Source organism: Lagopus muta, chromosome 1 (genome assembly GCF_023343835.1).
Source record: "Lagopus muta isolate bLagMut1 chromosome 1, bLagMut1 primary, whole genome shotgun sequence".
Classification (NCBI taxonomy): Eukaryota; Metazoa; Chordata; class Aves; order Galliformes; family Phasianidae; genus Lagopus; species Lagopus muta.
The window spans coordinates 126,224,099-126,245,470 of NC_064433.1; positions in this window are offsets into that span (position 1 = coordinate 126,224,099).

Sequence of the window (21,372 nt, forward strand, 5' to 3'; positions counted from 1 at the left end):
ATTTAATAGATGATCATAAAAATAAGATTTTCTCAGAAGGTCATTTTCCCATCATATTCTAAAATATTCAATGAGGATGAAAAGTCTCTTTTTGTTCATCAGATAAGGAAAATATTTTTTCATCATTTTATCTTTTTGCAATGAGTTTTCATAACACTTATTCTCACAATTCTCATTGTTTGTCGTATACACATGTGCATTAATTCTGTGCAAATCCACAAGCAAAGCTTTACGACCCTGAAGTTTCAACCTTAATCTTAGTCTTCCAGTACAGAATAAAAACATATTATTGAAAATAAGCTATAGGGAAAACAAATAAATTATTAATATTCTTGTGTTCCAAATCAATGCTCACACAAATATTTGAACCGTAAAACATTCACATTGCTAAAACTAGTATTTAAACAAAAATTAAAAACTTAGACTTAACTGACTTGTCAGGAGAACTGGCTCTTCTTACAACTGCAGCTTGTGACAATGCTTAGGCAACTTCACAATGATTTCCAAATCCTTGGGCAGTAGACACGCTAAAAAACAGATCACTACTTTTTGAAGGAAATCTAAACAATAAAAAAACCTAAACGTCTTCAAGAGCATCTCAGGCATGCTAAATAAATCAGTCAGTCAGTGTTATCTATAAAACCATTTTAGGTGGAAAAGTGATGAATTTTAATGAGGTTATGGAACAAAACTCTAAACCAATAAAATGTAACAACACCTCAGGACTGAAAAATGAAAAAAATAACATTATGGGATATCAGAGTATAAAATTTTATTAAAATGAGAAGTAAATATCCCTGAGAACACTACAGCTAGAAGCTATACTAAAACTGAGCAATCAATAGTTAAACATTGCTTTCCATATTTGAGTATGTCCTAATATTTCTTTAAATAAAACAAAATAATTCAACTGCCAACTGTCAAAATTGACATTTGCGTTGGGTATTTTCTATTCTGATGCAGATAAAATCCATCACAATATATGAAACACCTAATTACTGTACTTCAAAAGTCAACAAAAACTGAATGGTGTGTTTCAGGAAAGTCAAAATAAATATAAAACTTTATCACATAACTTTCTGTTGTTGTTGTTGTTCAGTTATTCTAAAAGCCATTCAGGTGTTCCAAAGCAAATTATACCTTATTTTTCAACTGTTGTCAATATTAGCACAATGTTGTGAAACATGATATAAAGAAATAACAGAGACAAAGATAGACTTAGCATAGGAAATGTATACACAATGTATATAGGATTCCATGAAGACAATCATAGAATCATGGAGTCATAGAATCATAAAATGGCTTGGGTTGGAAGGGGCATTAAAGATGATCTAGTTCCTTCAGGAAGGAGATCATCCGGTTCCTTCAGGACCCAGTGATGCATATCATTGGGCCCCATAGACTTGTACACACTCACCCCAAAAAAGCAGTCTGTGACTTGCTCTGCTATTACAGATATCTGTGAAAGGCATGAAATGCACCAGGATTGCCATCTTCAGGTGTTCATGCCACAATTATCTAGATTGCATTGGCAGGGAAGTTGCTTTTCCCTCTGGATTTACACAGTTGGGCTTGTGACATGATGCTGTCGTGGCAGAGCTTTGAGGTGGCTGTGCCAGGATGTTCTCCTGTAGAACTTCATAAAGATTTTAAATAAAAAAAGCTAGGTTTTATTGGGATAAGAATTAGAAACTCTTACATTTAAAAACATCAGGGTATGCCTGAGCTACATGACTCCTTTAAAGAGCCTAGACATATTGGGAACAAAGAAGCAGATAACCAAGTATAGTCCGTTACTAGACCTGTTACAACTACCATGTGAGTGTTATTAATGTGACAAAAAAGAGAAAATGTCCAGATATAGTCAACGGTTTATGGGCTGGTTCAGCCCAGTTCCATGACTAGCAGGGCAGAGGGGTCCGTAGATCCATGCCTCCAGAAAAGGGAAACAGGGGACCCCAAAATAATTGAAAGCAGCGGCAACAATCTGAGGTGAAACAAACTAATTTACTAAATATAGTATCAGAATGCTGGTATAATAGAATATTACATATATATAATATATATAATATATTCAATAGTGGTATAATGGAATTGAAGCTAAAAAATCAAAATATAGTGAGGGAGAGAAAAAGTGTGTCTGAAAGGTGGATAGGCCTCACCACAACGCTGAGGTGAGATGTCCAGTTGAGCCCATGAAGAAATCAGGTGACCTTGCCAGGTGTTATATCTCCTTGCTGACCTCAAAGCCCCCTGGGGAATGTAGTTCTTGGTCTCTGGACAGGCACCCGGAACCTGAGCATCAGCAGTCAAACGCTCAGTGCATCACATGATGTCATGGTGTGGAATACCGATAACCAAAAATCATAAAACCAAGACACTTTATAACATATTTTGCTAGCATGTATGTGTGTTTAAAATCCATAACAGGAAAAGAAATTTCATGGTTCATATAAACAAGTTCTGCTCTTTCTTTTTTTTCTAGCAAAAGTCTTGCTGGCGCTGTGTTGATATTGATTTGATCTTGCTGCTTGAATAATATATTATATGTAAGCAAAGCAAGTGAATTATCTACCACAAATAACTTGTCAAATCCTGTCCTATAAAGCATTACCAAGCAGTCTTGACACAAATTGATGAATCAACAAAAACGTTTCAAAGAAAGCCTTGACTTCATTTATATTAAAGAAATTACTGAATAAAACAGAGAATAAAATATCTACTTCCAACTGAGTAATTCTCCTTGCACTGGAGGACAGAAATTTAAATAGATTTCTATTTTTCTGTTTGTTTGTTCTTAATAAATACAAGGTGAATTTTAAATATTGAATCACATACACTAAAAAAGTAGGAAACTTCAAAAACCAAAAATATTGTAGTATTTTTTTTTTCCCCAGAAAGAAATAAAACATGCAATTTTATGTTATAGGTAAACTTATAAATATGTTTTATACATTGATAAAAAAAATAATGGAGAATATGATTAAACTCTTGGTTGCATTAAACTGTCATGTGTAATCTAGTAACATGCTAAACTCTCTAGGTCTTACCTATTACAATTTTGATCTAGAGTAAGACTAACTCAATCAAAGCCAGGGAAACTTTGGGATGTTAGGATACTTCCATGTTTATCCAACATTCACATGATTAGGCATCCCAAGGAATATTTCAAAATAAATAAGAAACTTCCCCATTACATTTTATTTTCCATCATGATAACAATAGGAACTAAAAGCTTAAAGCAAGCCAAGGTGATAAACTTAAAGTGATAAACTCAAACTTAAATGTTGCCTATATTTCTACAGATTTTGATGAAAGTTTTGAGCAAGTTATGTTCATGCAAACTCTCTAGATAACAAGATTATTGTTTGGTTTTTATTGTGAAACCTTTGTAAAGCCTTCCTTACTTAAGGGCTTAAGGCTGAAGGGCTTAAGGATTTACCACACATTTTGGCTTTATCCATTTGTTTCTTAGTTACATAAAACTGCGCACACATAATTCATACTCATTCTGTCCATCATTGTTTTTCTATGATTTAGATGTGTGTTGCATATACTCGCTGGAATCTTCTATGACAGCACAGGTGCTGAGGGATACATTCTGCTGAGCTCAGAAGCAAAATCTTTTCCTTCCTTTCTTTCTTCCTTCACTGCCTTCTTCCTTCCTTTCTCTTTTTCTTTCTGTCTCCCTTTCCCCCTTCCTGTTGTAAGAACAGAAGTTCCCTTCAGGTGTCAAGAAATAAAACATTTTTATGTCCATGTGTTTTGATTTTTTTGTTGTTGGTGGGTTTTTATTTTTTGCTATTTCAGTAATATTACAGTATGGCCAATCAACAGATCTTTACCACGAAAAGGAGATCAGAGGAGATGAGCACAAGCTAAGCACTCATGAAGATCAGGAAAGAATATGGAAAGAATATGGGGAATACACCGCTGTTGTAAAGGAAGTTGAACTTAAAGGGCTCCAGAAGGTGGAGCTGTGTCAGCTGAATGGATCAGCTGGCTGTGTCAATGGCCTTCTCTGAGTTAATCTAAAAGGTATGAGTGTCTTCCTGAGGCATACCCAACATGAGGGTATTCTATCTGTGATCAGACCATCGCAGAACAGAATAACTGAGCAGCCAACAAAATGTTTCTTCAAAAGAGTAACGGTCTTCAACTGGCTTCAACCTATATATTCCCTCCTAGTGACTGAGAACAACTAGCATCGTGACATTAAGCGCGGAAAGACTCATAACAAACATCAGATTTGTATTGTGATCCAACCACATGTTCGAACAGGTCAATCACATTTGTACTAATACTGCACTGCATTTCAAAACATTGTATAATGTCCAGTATATTCAAATAAGAATAACATATAAAAATATCAAACATTCCTCATGTGGTATGTGAATAAACTTTGTCAGAAAATATTGGAGACACAGCGGTGAAACAATTGACAAATTCATTAGCTGCAGTGTAGGAAGTCTAATTAAAGCACTGATTTTCTCCCAGGGTTGCTGAGAATTAATTTGTTTTAAAAAATAATAGGATATGTTTGGTATGAAGTAAGCAGTATGCTGTTTTCAGTGATGCCCTTGAAATACTCCATCTGTGGATCTCATTTTTAACTTCTGAATTCTGCTACATCCCCTCAGAACACATTAAGCTTATGTTTAATATTTCTATTTCTCAGTTTCACAGTTTATTAATAAATAATGACCCAGTCATACTCATTTTTAATTACTAGCATTCCCATGTACATGTCTGTGTTTATTCCTGATGTTTACAAGAATACGTATTTTTTTTCTTTTCCTAAAAAGGCTTTTTTCTTTTTTTTTTTAATTTTTCTTTTTTAAAAAAAAGAATTCTATATACAAGATTCTATATAAAAGATTCTATATACAGTGTGCAGTGAATTCTCAGAAGAGTGGTTCTTCTGGCTAAGATTCACTTTTTGAGAGGGCAAAAGTACTAATAATTTCATTAACTTTGATGTTGAAGAATCTGGCTCACTTTCCTATTCACAAAGAGTATTAATGTCTTAGCATCAATGATGAAGCCGGCTCTGCAACTCAGAGCTAATGCATTAATGCTCAGAGAAATAACACTGAGCCAGAATCTCTGCTGTGGCAATTAGAAAATGCAGTATAGGATCTAAGCCCAGGTGGACAATAATGCCACCTGTTGGCTTCACTAATTTTTGGCTGTTCTGCAAGTTCCTCACACACTGGAGCACACTAGCTGATCCCACCATTGCCAGTGTTCTACCCTGACATATTTCCACTAAAGGGATGAGGACAGAAGTCTAGGTGTATCTATGTCAGCTTTGCACTGCCTCTCAGTGCGCTAAGTGGAAATCTACCCTTTAGAAAAAGGTTAAAAGCAGATTATTGCATTATAGAGTTATATGGCAACAGGTTTTTCAAGATGTCAGGGTTTATTACCAACCTACTCTCCCTATTCCAAAATTCTAGAAACTTGTTATTTATAGAAAAAAATACCATTTACATTATTACATTATGATTAGTTAATTTTATTCAAATATTTGATTTTATTCCTGAGAAAAGAATTTATAACCCATCTTGTTGATTATCCTATGCATTATGCAGGCTTGTTACTAATAATATCTGTTTTCAACTAATTATTATGGATTTCTTTTTTGTATCAGTCATTATAACTTGACAGAATTAAAAATAAAAATTGAAAAAACAAGCATACAAGCAATGACATCAACACAGTAAAAATAAGTGAACAGCTAAGCTACCTGGGACTAGAATCCACTGTAGTTATCTATCTTACCAGAGCAATTCAATCCAATATAGACATTTTTATAAACACTCAGCCTATTCTGAAGTACATATGAAGCACAACAATCAGCCATTTCACAGTAAATGTTAGTTATTTTTCCAAAACGAAAACAATAAATAGTAACAATAAGGCTTCGTAAGATTCAGTTTGCTTGGAGATACTGCTATAACGTAAATTTAATACAGCAAGTAGCCTATATTCATTAGCTCCCCATGAAAATACAGGTCTAGAGGCATCAACACATGCAAACAGCTAAATGATAGATGCACAGTCTTGCTGGGTACATTTACATAAAAAGATAATTTAAATGTCCAGAGACAACTAAAAGCAGGTTTTCAAAGTAGGATCAAGGAAACGTAAATTGAGTTGTAATCCAGGAAGTGTAGTCATCTGTTAAAATAAATGAAATTAAAGAAAATAAGTATTTGGGATCTTCTTATTTCTACAATTTGTGAACAAATTGAGTTTTGGCAGGACTAGACAAAGACGATACACAGAAACTAACAATTCTGAAGTTTTTTTCCCCTAAACAACATTATACTGGATGCTTCCAAGATACATGCCTTTCAGTTTTGCCAGTTTGGGTCACATTTCTTATTAGCGGGAGATGATTAGTTTACTTCAGGCCTAGAATTGTTGATAATAATTAGTATTTTCTGCATGTATTCTCTGTTTTGTCTGTAGAGTATGTATGAGATACAAACTCTACAAGCCCAGTGCTATATTTCAGAGTTCTGTAGTTGGTTACCTGTGAAGGAGGAATGTATTCCCATCGCATTCCTTGTAATTGGAAGATTTTTGGAGTAAGAAGCTTCACAAGTTAACAGTTGTGTAATAACCGTTTTTTTTTTTTTTTTAATCTAGTAAATCTTGTGTATATGCATAATCAAATAAAAAATAAATGACATTGTCCTACAGCATTTTTATAAAACAGAGGAGTTCTCTGTACTTAACAGAAAAACTGTGCAAAGTGAATCACAAAATACTAGAATCATTGAAAGGAACATGTTACTTTCACATAAAATACTTCACTTCAGCAAATTATATGCCCTCACTCTCTCCATGCTAGTATTAAAACTAAGCCCTTTGAATAAATGCCTTTGAAGTCAATGTCATTTAGCATTTGAAGTTAACAAGTCAAACCAGCTGACTGAGGGAGTAGAAGGAACAAATTTCTTATTCTAAAGGGGTACAAAGATGACTGGTAAAAGTCCTCCTTTTGAACTAAAAGAGGTCAGAATCAGAGTGACGAAGGAGGAATCAATATAAAATGAGAGCAGGGGAATATAGACTGTTCAGTAGTTTGCAGTCTAAAGGAAACAAATACATCCAATATATAAAAAGTAAACAATTAAAACTGTATCAAGCTTCTTTCTTGCAACAAGTGTCACGGTTTTATGATTTTTGGTTGTCAGTATTCCACACCATGACATCATGTAATGCACTGGGGGTTTGTCTGTTGATGCTCAAGTTCCAGGTGCCTGTCCGGAGGAAAAGAACTGCATTTCCCCAGGGGGCTTTGCGGTCAGCAAGGAGATATAACTCCTGGCAAGGTCACCTGATGCTCTCTTCTTCGTCTGCTCTTCTTTGCCTGCGTTTCTTCACCTGCTCTTCTCCGTCTGCTTTTCTTCATCTGCTCAACTGGACTGCACTTCTCACCTCAGCATTGTGGTGAGGCCTATCCACCTTTCAGACACACTCTCTCTCTCTCATTATATTTTGCTGATACTATATTTAGTAAATTAGTTTGTTCCACTTCAGATGGTTGCTGCTTTTTTCAATAATTTTGGGGTTCCCTGTTTCCCTTTTCCAGAGGCGCAGATCTGTGGATCCCTCCGCCCCACTAGTCACGGAACTGGGCTGAACCAGCCTGTAAATTGTTGACATCAATCATTTGTTCATTACACAAAAGGACATAAAATCATTTTCATTTTGGTCATTCTTTCTGAAATAAGAAACAAAGAATCCTTAGGGCTACATCCACAGAACATCTGAAACCTGGAGACACTAAACTGACGGCAAAAGAATGTGCTAGCTGCTCATTGGTCATTGTTTGAGGGAATCTGGTCAATGAATGAAACTACAAAAATGCTATAGAGGAACCTATGCTTCCTTTCGTGGAAATAAGCTTAAACATATGTTTTCCCTCTTGGGGAAATGCTTGGCTTAATAAGGCATGTGGTAGCAATCTCTTCATTAGAAATACATGTGTTTGGGTTGTATTTTGATACAACAACTGTGATTATCTAGTTTAAAGGAAAGCCTACATTCAGGAAATTTAATGACAACAGAAATCTTTTTTGTTTTTAGATACAGTTAAAACAGGCAAATCTGATTTTTTTTTATTATTTTTTTAATTCAGGATGAGGATTTCTGTTTTATAGAATTAGTCTTAGTCATAGAATCAGTCTCAGGCCATAATTTCACATTCAGAAGAAATCAGAACAACGGTTGTTGTCACAGTTGTAGCTCTCTTGAATAGGAAAAGAAACATATCTGACTGGATAAGTAATGAAGGCTGAGATTTCTCTACAGTCAAGTCACTTGAAATAGCAACTAGTGGATGAAAAGATGACAATATATTTTACAGTCTCTCAGGACATCATGGAAGTTTCACTGCTGCTTAAATACTGTCACAGTATTGGAATAGCCTTTAAAGTGACCTTTCTCTGTTGTTCAATAAAGGCAACTATCACAAACAACATTAGCATGCACATAATAATAAGCAGTATAATGACTCTTTAGATACACAAAATATATTAATATCTTTCAAGAAGATACAATTTATATTCAAATTTCACAACTATTGCAAAAACAATGTTATTACCACTGCACAAAACCACACAAAAGGAAACAGAAGTACTCTGAGTTTTACCATTGTAATATTGCATAAAAGGAGGGTTTTTTACAGAATGTGTTGGAGAGTGATGAAAAAATGTAAATGCAAATCTTGGTAATTTTCACTTGAATTTCAGATTTGCTTTCATACACAATACATTTTGCATATTGATTTATAACATTATCTTTGAGGAATAAAAAATGAGTGAGATGAGTACTAATATATTTATGTGTACAGTGCAAGTAAGACTGAAATACCTTGCTTATGCATGGGAGCCAATACACCTGAAACTAAACCAGGCCTTTTTTTTCACTGGTACATGACATCAGGTTCCAAAGCTAATTAAGGCTGACAGTTGAGCAACCTTCCATCTTCAAGTACAAAATTACAACAGACTCACAGCTGCTCTGATGTTCATTTGTTAATCTTGTGGACAAAAAAGAATCTGTTGAGTCTAGCATGTGTTATAATAAGCCATGGTAATACTTATTTTAATTGTATTAATAAAAAGAGTTTCTGCTTGTCCTCAATTTTTTAACCTAAGTAAGTTACTTTGACAAAAGAGAAATAACCTGAAAATATGGTAAGTCAATTGCCTTTAACACTTCTAACAGTTGCTGATCACCTTATTGGATTTTCTAAATTAAAGTTGCACAGTGAGTAGCAAGATAGAAACTAAATATTTTTAAATTTTGTTAGAGATAACCAGAACTCCTTACTTTTAGCTCTTCCTACCTGTTGTACATAGAAATTCAGTCCTTGTGATGGGGAGGCTCGTGGTTTTATTTTTCAAGATAATATGCTTCTAAGATCTGTCATAAATGGACCAAAAGGCATTAAAAAAAAATTAAAAAGAGGATATTACACTTGATTCTATGCTGCTATAGATCAGCTGTAATTTTTGGATCAAAAATGGCAATCAGTAAAAGAAAAGGACAAAAGGGGAAGCAAAAATTTAGAAGGCATATACAATCTTATGTATATACATGAGGCAAATTTTCATAGACGCAATGGCATCAATTATTTTGATACTACAAGTTGAGGAATCTTTCAACATAAACAAAACAGGTATATATAATAATAATAATTGTAATTTATTCTGTTCCCACAAGTGGCCTCAATTCATTCTATATTCATAGCTCATTTGTTACTGGGACAAAATCTACGCACGTCAGCTATGACCTGTGAAAAAGTAGCATAGAATCATAGAATCATAGAATCACAAGAATCACAAGAATCACAAGGTTGGAGACGACCTATAAGATCATCCAGTCCAACCGTCTCCTCATCACCATTGCCACCACTAGTACTAAACCATATAGCGCAGCACATCATCCAGACGCGTCTTGAACAGTGCCAGGGATGGTGACTCTACCACCTCCCTGGGCAGGCCATTCCAGTGCCTGACTACTCTCTGAGAGAAGAAGTTCTTCCTTATGTCCAACCTGAACCTCCTCTGATATAACTTGCGGCCATTACCCCGTGTCCTGCTCATAGCCTAGGAGAAGAGGCCAAATCCCTCTTCACCACAACCTCCCTTCAGGAGGTTGTACAGTGCAATGAGGTCTCCCCTGAGCCTCCTCTTCTCCAGACTAAACAATCCCAGCTCCCTCAGCCACTCCTCATAAGGTCTATGCTCCAGACCCCTCACCAGTTTTGTTGCCCTTCTCTGAACACGCTCCAGGGCCTCAATGTCTTTCCTGTAGTGAGGGGGCCAAAACTGAACACAATACTCGAGATGCGGCCTCACCAGTGCTGAGTAGAGGGGGATGATCACCTCCCTGTTCCTGCTGGCCACACTATTTCTGATGCAGGCCAGGATGCCGTTGGCCCTCTTTGCCACTTGGGCACACTGTCGGCTCACGTTCAGCCAAGCATCAACCAACACCCCCAGGTCCTTCTCTTCTTCACACTCATCCAGCCACTCATCCCCAAGCCTGTAACGCTGCATGGGGTTGTTATGGCCAAAATGGAGGACCCGACACTTGGCCTTGTTGAACCTCATCCCATTCACCTCAGCCCAGCGGTTCAGCCTGTCTAAATCCCTCTGAAGGGCCTCCCTACCCTCAGGCAGATCAACACCACCTCCCAGCTTGGTATCATCTGCAAACTTGCTGAGGGTACACTCAATCCCCTCATCCAGGTCATCAATAAAGATATTAAACAAGGTCAGCCCCAGTACCGACCCCTGGGGGACACTACTTGAAACGGGTCGCCAGCTGGACTTCACTCTATTCACCACGACCCGCTGGGCACGGCCCTCTAGCCAGTTCCTTACCCAAAGAAGTGTATATCTGTTCAGACCACGGGCAGTCAGTTTCCCCAGAAGAAGCCTGTGAGGGACCGTGTCAAAGGCTTTGCTGAAGTCTAGGAAGACTACATCAACAGCCCTTCCCTCATCTATCAGACTAGTCACCCAGTCGTAGAAAGAGATGAGGTTGGTCAAGCACGACCTGCCTTTCACAAACCCGTGCTGGCTGGGTCTGATCCCCTGGACACTGCGTACATGCTGCGCAATCTCATCCAAGATGATTTGCTCCATAACCTTCCCTAGTACTGAGGTAAGGCTGACAGGCCTATAGTTCCCTGGATCCTCCCTGCGGCCCTTCTTGAAGATGGGAGTCACATCAGCAAGCCTCCAATCCTCTGGGACCTCACCAGTTAACCAGGAGAGGTGATAGATGGCCGAGAGGGGCTCAGCAATCACCCCCGCCAGCTCCCTCAACACCCGAGGGTGCAGCCCATCCGGTCCCATGGACTTGTGACAGTCCAGACAGAGGAGGAGCTCTCTGACTGTCTCCACTGGAATTGCTGGGGGCATATTCTGTGCTGTGTCCCAGACTTCCAGATCGGAGCATAAAAAGGCCAGAGGATAACTGATCTGGCTATTAAAGGCAGATGTAAAGAAGGCATTGAGGATCTCAGCCTTCTCCTTGTCATCAGTGACCACGTTCCCTGCTGCATCAAGTATAGGATGAGAATTATCTTTGATTCTTCTTTTCCCATTGATATATTTGTTAAAGGATTTTTTGTTGTCTTTTACTGCAGAGGCCAACCTGAGCTCAAGTTGGGCTTTTGCCCTCCTAACTTCTTCCCTGCATACCTTAGCTACTTCTTTGTAATCTCCTCGAGCAGCCTGTCCCTTCTTCCAGAGGATGTAGACTCTCTTTTTCTCCTTGAGTCTCAACAGTAATTCTCAGCTCATCCACACCGGTCGTCTTCCCCTGCGGCTCGCCTTACGGCACTCAGGGACAGCCTGTTCTTGTGCCTTCAAGATTTTGGTCTTGAGGAGCGTCCAGGCTTTATTTCATTTAGGTTAGAATCATTTAGGTTAGAAAAGACCTCAAAGATCATTGAGTCCAAACATGACCTAACCATACTGCCCTAACAACCCTCCGCTAAATCATGTCCCTGAGAACCACATCCAAAAGACTTTTAACACATTCAGGGATGGTGATTCAACCACCTCCATGGGGAGCCTATTCCAGACCTTAACAAGCCTTTCTGTAAAGAAGTGTTTCCTAATAACCAACCTAAACTTACCCTGGTGCAACTTCAGTCCATTTCCCCTTGTCCTGTCACCTGTCACCAGGGAGAAGAGACCAACCCCACTCTTGCTGTAAGCACATTTCAGATATTGGAAGAGAGCAAAAAGGTCTCCCCTCAGCCTCCTTTTCCCCAGACTAAATACCCCAGTTCCTTCAGTGTCTCCTCGTAGCGCATATTTTCCAAGCCCTTCACAAACCTTGTTGCCCTTCTTTGGACCTGCTACAACACCTCAATATCTTTTCTGTACTGAGGTGCCCAAAACTGAACACAATATCAAGGTGAGGCCTCACAAATGCCAAGTATGAGAATGTTGTGGGGGACAGTATCAAAGGCCTTAATGAAGTCCAGGTAAACCACATCAACAGCCTTACCCTCATCCACTAAGCAGATCACCTTGTCATAGAATTAAATCAGGTTTGTCAGACAGGATCTACCACTCATAAATCCATGATGACTAGGCCTGATCCCCTGGTTGACCTTTAATTGGTCTATAATTGCTCCCCAGATTATCTGTTCCATAACCTTCCTGGGCACCGAGGTGAGACTGATAGGTCTGTAGCTACCAAGATCATCTTTCCAGCCCTCTTTGAAGATGGGCATCACATTTGCCAGTCTCCAGTACACTGGGACATCCCCAGTTAGCCAGAACTGCCAAAGAATGATGGAGAGCGAGTGGCTTTGCAACCACATCCACCAACTCCCTCAGCACTCTAGGGTGCAATCTATCCAGCCCCATGAACTTGTGAGCATCCAGCTTTTGGAGCAGTTCCAACAGTATCTCATTATGGATCATGCAGGGCTTATTCTGTTCCCCATCTCTATCTACCAGCACCCGTGTTCCCGGAGAGTAACAAGTCTTACTATTAAAGACTGAGGCAAAGAAGGCATTAAGCACTTCAGAATACTTTTCTCACAAAGCACGAATCATCCTAGGTGGTGGATCTAAGCCTAAGTCTATCTCCTCCAAAACTGACTATTCTTGAAATTATTCACTTGCTTAACTTGCAGATGCAATACTGCTCAACACACCACCTATAATTTCTGTATGCTACTGCCTTATGAACTCCTCTTGGTTTTGGAGATCCCTACTTATTGCTGGATGATTCTACAAATTCATTTTCTGCTGAAGTGGCCCAAAAACTGGAAACTTGCATTTTATGTCAACATGCACAGTGACAAGTGTGACAAGTGTCTCTGAATCACTCTGTGACTGATACACACAATTCACTAGGATTGGGTTGTCGCTGGTTGCAGTAGCAATCACTACTTTGAGTTATAATGGGTCCAGAGATTGATAGAAGATGGTTTTCCAGAGCACCATCACACTGTTATTTTTGGAATCTGAATATAACTTTATCATACAGTAGTTAACAAAAGATTGCTGTAGAGAATCATTATGGATGTGGCAGAACAGCATGACATGTCAGCTTGACACCAGTTTATGCAGTTTATCCAAAAAGTGGCCTTGTTTCCTGCCACACATTGCATAGGTTTTCACAAATAAATACTTATGTACCTTCAAGCAGAAAATGAATTTCCACCATACATAACTTCAGAAGAAATTCAAGGGTTCCAACCTTGTTCAAAATCTCATTGAATATCTGGTGACTTTATACAGGTAATAGGTGGCCTAGAAACAGGTCCTTTCCACAAGAGCTTTTAGCCACGTTTATCATTAACCTTCTTATCTTCTGCCTCCTTGAAAAAAATTGTCTATATTGTTGCTGAGGAGATTATACACTTCACTCATAACAGAGAAGCAGCACTATATTTTATTGTTATCAAGTAGTGATTGTAGATAGCTTATGCTACTTACAATTTGTGATGGTAGAGTCACTTGATTATAAGCACAATACAGGGTCAGACAAAACAGACAAAACACTCAACAGAAGACCAAAAAGGAGGACATAATAGCAGATAGGGAGTGGTTGGAGGAGGGTGATTGTGAATGCAAGACAGCATTTTTTTCAGACAGATTTCCTTATCTGTGGGACTGTTCAGTCCTATTGAGCAACAACAATCAAACCTAGTGGGGGAGAGAGATCTAGTGGTGGTTTTAGCATGTGGAGAGCAAGGCTCCCTGAAGCCTCTTTGAATCAGTGACCCATTTCCAGAGAATTCTAAACCTCCTACGGCACTTGTGCCTGGGTAGGGTCATACCTCAATCACATTAGAAGGGGCCTGATGACTCTGAGACTTCAGACTCATTTCTGAGACATTCTGAAAAAGGACTGCACATGCTGAACTAGTGACTGAGCTCCACCTTGGGGAGGGATGACTGGGGAGAGGGGTGCAGGGGCAAAAGTAAATGAAAGGAGAAGGACTGCCTGTTCAGGGCTACCTCTGGAGGAGCAACCCTGATGTTATGGGATCCAAGGGTGGTGATTCTTTATTTCTATACCTTTGTCTCTTCATATCACTATCTCTTTCTCTCTTTCTCTTTTCAAGTTATATTAGAATGTAATGCAAGACATATCATTATAGTGAATCACCAATAAGATATAGATACAGAAATTGAAGTATCATGGTGGGATAGAAATAAACATTTAAGTGATCATTTATCATTTGGTGTTGTGTCACCTTGATTTACCCTAAGTGACCTTTATGCATTACCCAGGGAAGCCTAGAGTCAAGTCGTAACAGACCCTCCTATTGAGTCACAAGGTTTAGAATGGATCACCTGGCCAATGGCTAAAATGGTTGACTATTATTCATATTTGCATACCAACTATATTTGGTTTTCTTGACTGCAACACAGTGTAATACTGTTCCAGATAATTCATCAGTACCAACTGTGGAAATCAAATGTTTCTGCATAAGAATTGGATAATATTTTTTTATTTCATGGCCTCCACTGTCGTAGTTCTTTTTGGGAGTCATTCTGCTTTACTTTGGGGGGGTCTCTGATAGTTTACATCACTTATCCTCTAGACAAACCTTCCCCAGGAATGTACACTCTGTATATAGGTGCATAGATATATGTGTATATGTATATATGTATGTGTATACAGAATGTATACACAAGAATATCCTGCACAAGATTGATCAAACCAGAGAACAAGTCATAGCATGCTCAAGGACGTGCCTGCAAAGACATTGGGAGGCCTGGCTTTTTATCTTGATATTTCTTCTCTGCCCTTTTGTCTTTTCTGGTTTAGCTGTTATGTTACCTTTGTGGAGCTCCTAATCCATTTAATAGACCTTGAAACAATCAGAAGTAATACCACTCCCATTTACAATGCAAGTAAAAATAGACTATAATTTTCTTAGAAGTTTGCATCGATTTATGTTTTTTGTTGCTTATCTTTTTACACTGCATTTAGTGTATTTAAGGAGAATATTTAAGGAGATTTTGGATTAAGATAAACAATCCAGACTAATATTAGCTAAAGTTTATCAATTTAAAGTTCTGTTTGTAAGCAAATAACACCTTTACCTCATTCATTTTTTTGTAAGACACAGACTATAAAAACAAGAATTCAAGCAAGAGTTGTTATTTCATTTATTTATTTATTTTGTTGCTTACTATTGGACTATTAAGACTACAAAATCTAGAATGTTTTACTTCTTTTATATTAAGTCCTGGTTTTACCTTGGCTTTTCAATTGTAATTATTAATTGAATCATAGAATCAATAAGGTTGGAAACACAAATAAGATAATTCAGTCCAATCATAAACCCATGCCTGTGACCACTCTAGACTATATCACTTAGTGCTACATGTACCCTTTTCTTGAACACTTCTAGGGACTTCACCTTCCTGGATAGCCCGTTCCAATGCTTTGCCACTCTTTCTGATAAGAAATTTTTCCTAATGCCCAACCTAAGTTGAGCTGCATCCTATGCTGGCAGAGTACAATGAAATTACAGAATATGCAAAATTCCTGTAAAAACATGACTTGGAGACAGCACACAATAGTCTTTAAATATCAGAAAATTCTTCCATATTATGGTCATAGTACGTGTAATTACTATACTGGTAAAATATTCAAGGAAAATAAGCTTGCAACTATATGTATGCAGTGAGAAAGATGATGAACTTGTTTTTGTTACTGCGCTGTTGAAATCTCCAGTTTGTTTTGGAGGTGAGAACAGAAGATCAACCATCACACAAGGGTGGAATTTCAGAAAACAGTTGTAACAGTCTTTATAAGTTCTGATGCAGACATGAACAATAGTTTGATTCCTAAAATAAAACATGCACTTGCTGGAACTGTGGTGTTATATATACGCTCTGTTGAGTGGTTGGAATTACTACAGAAATTCAAAAAGACAATAAAGTATGTATGAATATATGTTTAAAGATCTGATTTTTTTTAAAGCTTTGGGGCTTTTTAAACTCAAAAGCAATGACTGAGTGAAAAGTGTTGTTATGACCTTGTGTAGATTTCAGAAATCGTTCTGGGAAATGCTTTACATAAGTACACAATTAACTTAATGAATCAAATTTACTGTTCCTTCTCAGATGGAAGCCAAAAATTCACCTCTGGGTAAGTGAAGTGTTTTAAATGATGCTCTGTTTACAGTTTCTTTTTGGATTTAAGGCCAGTGAATGAGGCCCTGAGGATACTGCATATAAAGATAATCTACATTGCCGTCCTAAATGTATATTGGTGAGTTGTAGTGGTTTCGCTCTGATGGGCAGCTAAACTCCAGCAACACTACTCCCACTCCACAAAGGTAGGAGAGAAAATATAACAAAAAAGAGCTCAAGGGATGAGGTAAAGAAAGGGAGATCAATCAGTAGTTAACACCATGGGTAAGGCAGACTAATTGCCTTAAGTTGCACCAGGGGAAGTTCAGGCTGGATATTAGGAAAAAAATTCTTCTCATAAAGCGGTAATATTTTGGAACAGGCTGCCCAGGGAAGTGGTGGAGTCACTGATCCTGAAGGTTTTAAAGGGACGTGTAGATGTGGCATTGACTCAGAACAGAAGAAAATTCTCCCCAAAAAAGAAAGAAGTTGTGTTAATTATATATAGTCAGAGTTAATAATAATAATTTGACCCAGACTTCTCTGTGCTTAAAGGTTGATTTGAGTGAATTTAGTATTACAAAAAAACAAAGGTTCTAGAACTACTAGATTATTTTTAAAATTTTTAAAAAAAACTCTTTAAGAGTAAATAGTTTAATAATTATGCAACAAATTCTGCTTTAGTTTTATCAAAACATTTTTTCCTGACATTCAAAATTAATATCAAAACTAAACAAGCAACAAGCTAAGTAAGACAAGCAATCTAATGGTGACACTGATTTCACCATGTTATCCTTTCAATGAAATGCAGCAGATTTCGTTTTTTTTCTTCTGAGTTTTAGGCTTATTTTACTGCATTTCAGATATATTTTCCCCCAGATTTACTCTTTATTATAATTCCTGGGTTCCTACCAGATGCCTGCCACATCTACTTAGCTGCAAAACTACTGCTAGAAAATGTTTTTAAATACTTTAAAAAAATTTTTTTTAATGTAAGACTATGTATTCACTGCAATGTACTGACTATATATCTATGGGTGTGTGTATACAGCACCATGATTCAGCAACCCTATGGATCCTGTAGAGTCATCAGCTCAGATCTCTAGCAAATTAAGATGTATGAAACTAGGATTAATGCAAGTACAGTCAGGTTTTCTCTGATTTCATGGACTAAGCCATGTTTTTCCAGGGCTATTAGGTATTACTTTTGAAAGAGGCTTATATGCAAAAATGCGTAAGTAGTTTATAGCCAAATATCCTTCTCAAAAGCCACTCAAACACTTGATTTCTCTCTTTCTCTCTCTTTAATTCAACATCAGTGGTGGTTGGAAGCTGTACTTACCCAAAACCAGAAAAAACGGTGTAGTATAGATTAAATTTTTTAATTGCACTAATCACTTGAAACATATGTATGTATTTTTCATCAATAGATCTAAAAATTATTTTTCAGAACTACTAACTTAAAATTTCCATTTATGTCTGTATAATTGTTCCTGTTTTATGCAGTGTCAAAAAGTAAGTAGTACTGTTCACTGTGCACTTTCAAAAATCCTATTCAACTTTTATTTATTTACTTATTTACTTTTAATCTTTATGATAATAACATTTAACTGCAATTAATTTTACATGAATCTCAAAATTCCTGGACTTAAATTGAGTCACTAGAATACAAAAGATAAACTCTTAAAATTTAATTTAAGTGAAAAGGTCAGTTGTTTTGTTTTCATTCCCCTAACACAGTTGGCTAACTTCACAGTTGCAAGAGCAGCATGATGTGACATTACAAAGTGCCCTGTTGCAGATCTTTTATTTCAACAAGAGCCAGCTATTTGATTATTCATGAGCCTCCAATTCAGAAGCCAGGAGGCATTAAATTCTCAGGATTTAGAAGCATCAGGAGAGTACTTAGTGAGAACTGGATATTTTCTGAGAATAATACTACAGTAAGTAATGTTCTGCTTTAATTAAGCATAAACAGAAGGGTTTAGTAACCAACTTTAAAGCCTGATAGGTGAAGAAGAAAATAGAATTTGGAGACAGAATGAAAGTACCAATGTACCTAAAACTGGGGTCATCTAAGGAAGCCAATACTGACAATAGATGTGAATTCATGAGTACTACATTGAACAACAGAAGACCTATCTTAATCACATATTATATTTACACGTATTTACATTTATATAGATAAACTATATGCACAATATTCCAGAATATATATATTTATGGACAAAACAAGGCATTTACTGAAGATAAAACTGTCTTAAAAATGGGAATGAAATAGAAAAAAAAAGGAGCATCGCTTTTCACAAACTGAAAAGAAATAACCATGCTTGGCAAAGGAAATAGATATCTATATAGATAAAACAGATTTACATTTGTACATCTCTATGCTACAGCAGTAATGTAACTTTTCAAATTTCTTGCCTGTGTGTTTTCATAATGTGCATCTATGTTTGTAGAATGTGCATTGAAAATTTGTAAATGACTAAAGTATACCCTAAGGATCAGAACTAGAAATGAAACTGGATGTTCACAGACTCTAGAAACAGAACTTACTGCCTAAATCTGAAGGTTCATGTCACAGTGAAAAAGAAGAAATTCCAAATAATTAGTCATCTATTTACCTTGTTTAATAGGAGTCTTGCTATGTTTTTCTTATTAACTGCATATGTATCTTTAAGGATAGAGATAGAAATCTGAAGTGACAATCTGAAATACAAAGCAGTTGGTAATATGTAGAAGGAAGAAAGACTTACAGAGTTTGTCAAGCCACAGGCATATGTGAAAGTACATGTCCTTGAAATTAAGATCTTGCAAAAGGAAAAATTATGGTTGGCCCAAATCATATTCAATCTGCTTAAAGATTATTGATACATAGTAGCAAAAATAGAAGAATGAAATTTATCCACTGCAAAACAGCCTCTACTAACCCACACATCATACAATGTTCCATTATCTAGGGGGCAGTGTCCTTACATTAATGTGAACTTCATTATTCCATACTGGTCTGGGTCAACTGCACATGGATGCATAATAAAGCATGTTTCTTACTAATCACAAAATTACAGTGTCAGAGGAATTGTAAGGAATGGAGATCATCAACTCCAGCCTTTCTGCTAAAGCAGGTTCCCTGCAGTAAGTTTCACATGAAAGCACCCAGGCAAGATAAGGAGTCTTCACAACCTCTCTGGGCAGCCTGTTCCAATGCTCTACGATCTTTACAGTAAAGAATTTTACACTTCCTGTATTCCAGTTTGTGTCCACGGCCCCTTGTTCTGTCGCTGGGCACCACCGAAAAGAGCCTGGCCTCATCCTCATGGCTCCCACCCTTTAAATATTTATAATTATCAATAAGATCCCCTGTCAGCCTTCTCTTCTTCAGACTAAAAGCCCCAGGTCTTATAAGCCTTTCTTCATATAGGAGATGCTCCAGACCCCCAGTCATCTTTGTGGCCCTCTACTAGACTCTCTCTAGAAGTTCCCTGTCTTTTTTGAACTGAAGACTTCAGAACTGGACACAGTATTCTAAATGTTGCCTGACCATGGCAGACTACAGGGGGAGGGTCATTTACATAGAGCGACTCTCTTTTCAATACACCCCAGGATACCATTGGCCCCCTTGCTCACAAGGGCTCACTGCTGGCTCATGCCCAACTTGTTCACCAGAGCACTCAGGTCCTTTCTGCAGAGCTCCTTTCCAATAGGTCAGTCCCTAATCTGTACTGATGCATGCAGTTGTTCCTCCCCCCTGATGTTGGACTCTGCACTTGCCCTTGTTGAACCTTCTCTGCTGAACTCTCCAGTCTGTCCAGGTCTCTCTCAGTTGCAGCACTGTCTTCTGGTCAGCCACTGCTCCTAGCTTTATATCCTTAACAAACTTCCTGAGAGTGCACTCTATTTCTTCATCCAAGTCATTGATGAATATGTTAAACAAGACCAGATACTATAACCTGCTAAAAGATTATATGAAAATCATAAAAGTATAAAGGCATTTTACATACAATGTATTTGAAATCACTACAGCTTTTGAAAGACTAATCCATACCAGAGAGCATACTGCTTGTTTATTCAGGATTACACCTGCATTTGCCTTCAAATAATGGGAAAGAAAATAACCTTTTCTCATATAATTTTCAGTCCAGGGCTGCACCAGGATTTGGTGCTGTGTTACCTGTAATCTTATGGAAGTCAATGTAGATTAAAACTGTAAGGGTAAGGATACTAATTAGTTCCAAAGCTCAAGGTGAAAATATTTAATCCACAAATTACTTCTTATTTATATACATCAACTGTAAAAAAAAATAGTAATAATAATAATAAAATAAAAACAAAAAGCCAAACCAGAGATAAAATCTGGATTTTTCTTTTTTCTTTCTTCTGTATTTAATTTATGTTCCATTTTTGTATGAACATGCATTTGGGATGTATGTGTGTCTCGTTCGCAGGACTGGATGACTCTGACAGTCTGATAGGATGAAGGGACCACACAGGAAAGACAGCCCTTTATCCTTTATCTTGATTCCTAATGATTTGAGGAAATTTTTCTGCATCATTGAAATTACATCAGAAAGGGAAACAGACATAGCATATTTCTTTCTGTATATCTTATCATCTGCAGTGATAATTTTGAATCTATCTCAGTCAGTACATTCTCTTCTGGCACTAGTTAGGAAAAGAAAAAAACACCAACAGGCTTTGTGTATTCACTTCAGGAATA